At 31.5% G+C, this 6951-nt stretch overlaps 1 long non-coding RNA gene across 1 annotated transcript; it reads right to left on the bottom strand.

Annotated features, from left to right (window-relative positions):
* Positions 1–4183: 4183 nt before the first annotated feature.
* LOC147382418 (uncharacterized) lies at positions 4184–5807 on the bottom strand. Its single transcript, XR_015173295.1, has 3 exons — positions 5590–5807; positions 5407–5445; positions 4184–4353 (listed from the first exon to the last, which is right to left on the bottom strand). It is a non-coding gene; the product is annotated as an uncharacterized LOC147382418 (long non-coding RNA).
* Positions 5808–6951: the final 1144 nt, after the last annotated feature.

Below are 6951 nucleotides of genomic sequence, written 5' to 3' on the forward strand. Positions count from 1 at the left end.
CTTATAATAGGAAATCTTTTCTTCAATACTCCAAAACATCTTTCAATTGCATTGCATAGGGATGCATGTCGATGATTAAATAACTCTCGAGGATTTTGTGGCGCATGTGTAGAATATTCTTTCAAGTGGTAATGCACACCCCTGTAAGGTGCCATTAGTCCACTCCTAAGCATATATCCAGCATCACCAAGGTAATATTTACCTATTAAGATAGAAAGTCATTACTACAATGGTATTTTTAATTAGATAAAAGAAATATATATTAATAGTTAAAAAGATTACCGTTAGGAATTTTTAAATTATCTTCTTTTGTTAGTGCATTTTTAATTATCCTTGGATCTGATGCAGTCCCTTTCCATCCAGGTAAGACGTATGTGAATTTCAAGTCAAAAGTACATGCTGCCAATACATTTTGTGTTGAATATTCCTTCCTTCCACGATATCTTGGTGCATATGTATTAGAAACTTTCACACGAATATGTGTTCCATAAAATGCATCTATACAATCCTAATATTAATGTAATATATCAAATTTTATTACAAAAATAATATTTTTACTATTTAAATGAAATTTATATAAAAAGAAGTAATAATTATGTTTACCTTGAAGTATGGGTAGAATCTACGATTGTTGAATATTTCTGGAGAAACTTCTGATCTATCAGGTTGTTTAAGATAGAGTTCAGCTAATGATATTATAGCTCGTAGAACACGATGAAAATGACAACTTATAGTCTTACCAGAACGACGAAAAAAATTGAAATGGTGCGGTTCCTTACATTTTGTGACAATATGTGAAGAAATTTGACAACTTGATCTTTAACTGTAGCTTGTCGAGTGTGAGTAAGTCAACTAGAAGTTTGAAGCAGATTGCATAAATTTTCAAAAGCTTCAAGTCCCATCCGTATAATATCACGACATTTTTCATTAGTCCAAAGTTCGTTCATCAATTCTTGTTTCACATACTCTCTTTCTAAATTGTTCAGCATTATATAGTGATATACATAATTTCTAGACTCAGACTGCTTAACTAAATAGGCAGCCACAAGACAAACCACGTGTGCAATCATACGACGCCTTCGATCCCATTCCACAATAATTTTTTTCTAAATTTGACAACGATGAAAAAAATCTTCATAAAACGAATCATTCAATTCTTCCTCTCTATCCATCTAGAAACTACAATAATTACAATAATAATTATAACAACTATGTAGTAATTAACCGTACACATATATGTCTACATTATAACACGAGAAAATTTTTAATCCATATAGGTGAGGTGAACAGGTACAATCTATATGTTTATGCCCATTTTTTAATGAAAATTAAAAGATGGTATACAATCAAAGATAACCCAAAGAACAAAAAATCAAAATTCGATAACACCATCACAAAGGAGATCCCTTACACCAAAGGTTGTCAAATTCGATAATACAAAGTATTGGACTATTGGATGGGTTTAGTCGGTTATGGTAAAATCATCATTTAAAGGAGAAGAGGTTTTATATTTAGTAATAAAAAAGTAGCAAGCCTTTTTACTAATAGAGGGTATGAAATTAGCAAGAATAGGAGTGGAAATAAGAACCAATTTATTGGATGAATTTTCTAATACATGCTCAATGAAATATATAAATAAAAAAGAAAACTGACCTTTATTGCTCTTTCGGGGATACTTTCAATAGGAAGTTGAGATATAGGGGATTCCTTGAACTTCAAGTAGTTGTACACGATAACACCACAAAGAGCTATAAAAAAAGTTTAAATGTACATGTGAACCATTAAGAATGATACAAAGGTGGGGGTTTTACAAAGAAATTCAGCACAAAGACGAGTACTGATTGCATAACCAATAGTATTCAATCCAATAATTGTTAACTCAAGAAATATAACTATTGAAAGGGCAATCAATATACAGTCTTTCAAAATACCAACAACCAGGATGGTGACTATCTTAATGTCATAATATTACAAGAGAGCTGTTATTGGCACCCAAACTTTTACTTATTACACCCTAATTAAAAATAAACAAAATAAGTGAATGGTTGAGAAGATTAGGATGCCAATATAAGGTTTTTTTTGTTGCTAGATTTGTCTTTACTCAATTCAGTTCCTTCCACACAAAAAAAAAAGAAAAAATTGAATATGTTCCTTCCACAAAACCAATGAATATGTTTTATGTTATTCGTATTTATGGAAAATTCAATTTTGGATTTAACAAACAACGTTTACTGCTTTTCATTTTTTGTTTGTTTGTTTGTTTTGGTTATCTGAAATTTGAATGACAATTCAATCACTAGTTAGATTGTGCAAATTTATTCAATTGTTGGTAAGGTCTATGAGATTTTGGTTCTCAAAGTAAATGTAACAATAGTGTTTATAAGACCACGCATTATAAGTACCAAGTCTCATACATCTATTGTGAGAGTCAGGTACTTACTGTGTTACTTTCTCTTATATTACACTATAACACTTGATAAAATTTCTTCAAGATCTACCATATTGATGGCACATGGTGATGCAATGATATTTATGGATAGTGGAACATTAGTCAAAAAAGGAAATATATCATGATAGAAATTATAGGAATTTTAAGGGTTTTATTACAGTCAAAAGACTTGATAGCTGTACATATGTAAAGGTGGGACTTCACCCAAAAATATATAGGTCCAACATTGTCTTTACACCATCAATCTATTACATTATTTCTTGGGTGGTACCACAATGATGGGCAACAACGATCATGAATACCTTTCCTCGAAGACATTCAGGTAAGGACTCGATGGTGTAAAAATTATTTGAGTCAATATCATTGCTAATGAGTCATGCCAACTTTTAATTATGTTGCAAATACAGGTGCAATGCAATTTTGATAAACTTAATGCCACATAATTGGTAGTAAATGACATTCTACCATGGGTTGCTGAAAGCAAGTAATTAGCAATCTTCACATCATAAAAATAAAATCCTAGCAATAAGTGTTTCTATAGAGATTGACGATTGACCAAAATCATTGGTGATTTTCATAAATCATAATGCATAAAGAAAATTTTCAAAATACAATGAAGTCTAGATCTTTGTTACATTTTTCAGATTCTATAGAGATATTTTAGTCTAAATTCACATTAATCACAATCCTTATTTTAGGTAAAAAACTAGAAAATGAAGTACAAAAGTAAAGGCATGTTTATTAAGATCCATATAGATTTGCCTCATAATGACTTGGATATAATTTCAAATATATATCTGAAACAAGTTTGAACCCAATCTAAATGACGAATTGATCTTCAATCCTTGACAGTTTGAAAGGACTGTAAACACACAAATAAAGACAATCTTAAATATCAATGAACAAATTGAGTTGATAAACATGAAATAGAAACCGAGCTAGAAATCTATCAAGATGTTGAACATAGACCAAATTGTAGACAAACAAATATTTAACCGAAGGTTCAAGACTAATAAATAGAGATTAAAGCAATCAAGTTATATCTAGATGATCACTACACAAAATAGATATAATTAACGTTTAACAGTTGGAAGCTTAAAGAAATTAGATATATATAAAAAAAAAAAAAGACTAAATATGGAAAATATTAGGTCCTATAAGAATTAAAAAAACTGCATCAACCCCAAAAAAGAAGAATTTCAAGGAAACACACAACAAAAAAACATCTTAAAAAAAAAACCCAATAATTTTGTAACAAATCCCCCATCCCCATTACTTTATCTTACATCTTAAAGAAAATTAAAAAAAACAAAAAACAAAAGAGGTATGTTATGTTGTAGAGTTTGGGTATGTAAAAAAATGATTAACCAATCTTAAGAGATAGTATTCCTCTTAAGTAAATGAAAATATGTGAGTGTTGATACAACAACTTGGGTTCAAACACTGATTTCACTTGTTAATTACTGATTACAAATCTCGTTTACCTAACAAATAAAACAAAAATCAAATAAATGTATACTTCACTTTTATAATAAAATAGAAAAATCAAATAAGATGTCATCCAAGTTAATGATGATGGAATTATTGTTCTTTAAAATCCTTCGATTTTTGTATTATAAGGAAGAAGTTTTAAATACACTAGAAGCTACACTATTTTTTTTTTCTAAAATATGCTTCATTTTATGGTGGTAAGACCCTGTCACAGTCCCCACCACTGTTTATACTCATCCAAGAACAAAAAAAAAAAAACAATTACAAAAGTATGAGATAATCAGACATGTGACTGGAATGCCTAACTTATATGTGCAAACAGTAACTAAGGCAAGAAGACAACCAACAGTCTTATGGTAACTTTGTGGCTCCAAATAAAAGCTCAGGTACGACAAGTTCGGCTCCCCTTTCACCTGTTTAGTCCAAAAAAAAATAAATATTAACATTAGAAGCTACCAACCAAATGAAAACAAGATAGAATGACGCCTAGAATTCCACTATAATCGCAGAACTCAAATTTGATTAAAAAATAATTCGAACCTAACTAGAAACAAAAATTGATCAACACCTAGAATATCGGAAATCAAAAAAAAAAAAAAAAAAAATTGTAAAAAAAAACATATCTAAATATATGAAGTGGAGAAAGAGATCTTACAATGAATTTAAACTTGAAATTGGATTAATTTCTTTTAGGCACTACAACAAATAAGAAAAGTATTTTTCTGAATACACTATAAATAACTTGAATTGTCTCCTAACTTATCAACCATTCTAAAGCAAGTCCATAATGCATCTAAAGCAAATAAGTAACACGGAAATAAGTAGAATGTCAAATCCAAAAAGCATTGATGAGCTCAAAGTTCACGTAGTTAATATGTGTTGGTTGGGTTTCATGATCTGAGTCTGAAGTATAGAATCTATAAAAAAATCTATAAAAAGTTTAAAATTCTATTTTATTAGCTATAAAATTCCTCCCAAAATTAGTGATTTTTTTTTATAGATTTCATCAATTGTAGAGAGCCTTCACTGATACCAAATCAGCAATCTATTTTATTAAGCAAAACCCGAATCTCTAAACTTTCAACTACAAATTCCCAACCACCAAACACTCATAAACTTCCAAAATTTACAGAAAAGAAATTCTAATCCAAATCAACAAACACATTTTTAAGCACAACCTAGATTACCAAACACAATTTTGGACTAAACCCACAACCTCAAAGTTGGTTTGTAATCCATCAAACCAACTTAGCTATGGGTCTTGGCCTGAATTAGCCAAATAATTTCATAGTGCCAATACATGTTGGACCTATCTTTATGAATCCAAATCCATGAACAATTCACACTCCAACTGTTCTAATGGAGAATCCAATTGCAGAAAAATATAGTTATCTAGAAAAGTATATCCAATATCAAACTTTCTTGATTTTCAAGAAAAAACAGATCTGGGTTTTCAAAAGAATTACCTTCTTGATGACCTTGAGATCGAAGATGATGACTTCCTACTGTTAAAAAAAAAAAACCCAGAAGGTGTGAGGATTTTTGAAAAAAGAAGAAGAAGAGAAAGCTGTGTGGTGTTGAAGAGAGAAATGTGTGCCATTGAAGAGGGTTTCTTGAAGAAAACCAGAAGAATGAGAGAGAGAGGATACCTCAAGTCGTCTCCTACTCGAGTTCAACTCTTTCATTCTACATCTCTAGGGTTTTTGAAATCAGATTAAATTTGTTTTTGAGGGTTTTTGAAAAAAGAAGAAGAAGAGAAATGTGTGTGGGGTTGAAGAAGAGAAATATGTGTGACGTTGAAGAGGGTTTCTTGAAGAAAATCAGAAGAATGAGATACAGAGGTCGTCTCTTACTTGAGTTCGAGTTCCTTCATTCTGTACACCTCTAGGGTTTCTGAAATTAGGTTAATTTGTTTTATTACTTGGGGTGTAAGTAGTAATAAATGGTTTGTCAATATAAATAAATTTTGGAAATTTAAAAAAAAAAAATGAGGGCAAATTTGGAATATAAAATGTGCTCTCTTCCTTTCCCTCTTCGTCTCTCCACTTTTGGAGGGAACAAAATTTTCAATTTTTTCCCTTCCCTTCATTTTTCTTCTCTTCTCTCATCACTTAATAATCCAAACAGGAAAAAGGAAGAGAAAATAACAAATTTTCTCTTCCCTTCCCTTCTCTCAATCCAAACACAACGTTAAGGTTGACGAAAAGGGATGTCAGCTTTGTCACAACGATAGGTTCCTTAGGGACTAATAGAGGGAAATGAAGGTGTTAGCCCTACTGACAGTCCCATCAGGAGGGTTGTCAGCATGACTGACATCCTTCAGGAGATTGTGATCCCTAGGCGCTGTCACCCACAATCCTTGACACTGGCTTGCTCCTTGTCTCACGACCACCAAAACCTACACCTTGAAGCTCCCCCCTTTTTGTGACTTTATGCCTTGCCTTAGGCGTGACACATTGCCATGTCATGGGTCTGAAAGGGCATCTTGTGGCGTTTGTTATAGCGTCGACGCTTGCTAATGGGGTTGATCCCTCGTTCGTGTGCCATGTTGGCACCAACTATTATCCTCGAGATATGTGGTTAAGAACGCCTATTAATAAATAGTTTTATCACGATTTTTGTATTATATTATAGTTATTATAAAAGTCAAATAAAAATAATTTTTTTCTGTTATTTTTATATCCTACTCAAATAATGTAAAATAATTTTCCGTGAAAATTTTCATGATGTCCTCAAAGGGTGAAAAATGATTTAACAAAACAAATCATTTGCCTGCAACGAAACACTTCTTAGATATTCTCCAACGGAACAATGATAATGAAATGCGCGAAGAGATCAAGTTTACCTACAGAATCAGTTTTCCTTCCCAAAAATAAGGTGAAGAAGAAGCAAAGAAGGATAACCGATTGCCTAAGTTTCCTACATTCTGGTCCACATGTCATTGTATGATTCGTGCATTTGATTTTGCGTCCAACGTCGTTACACCATGATTATCCACAATTATTCTCTGT

Source organism: Akebia trifoliata, chromosome 16 (genome assembly GCF_017979445.1).
Source record: "Akebia trifoliata isolate Shusen 1 chromosome 16, ASM1797944v1, whole genome shotgun sequence".
Lineage (NCBI taxonomy): Eukaryota > Viridiplantae > Streptophyta > Magnoliopsida > Ranunculales > Lardizabalaceae > Akebia > Akebia trifoliata.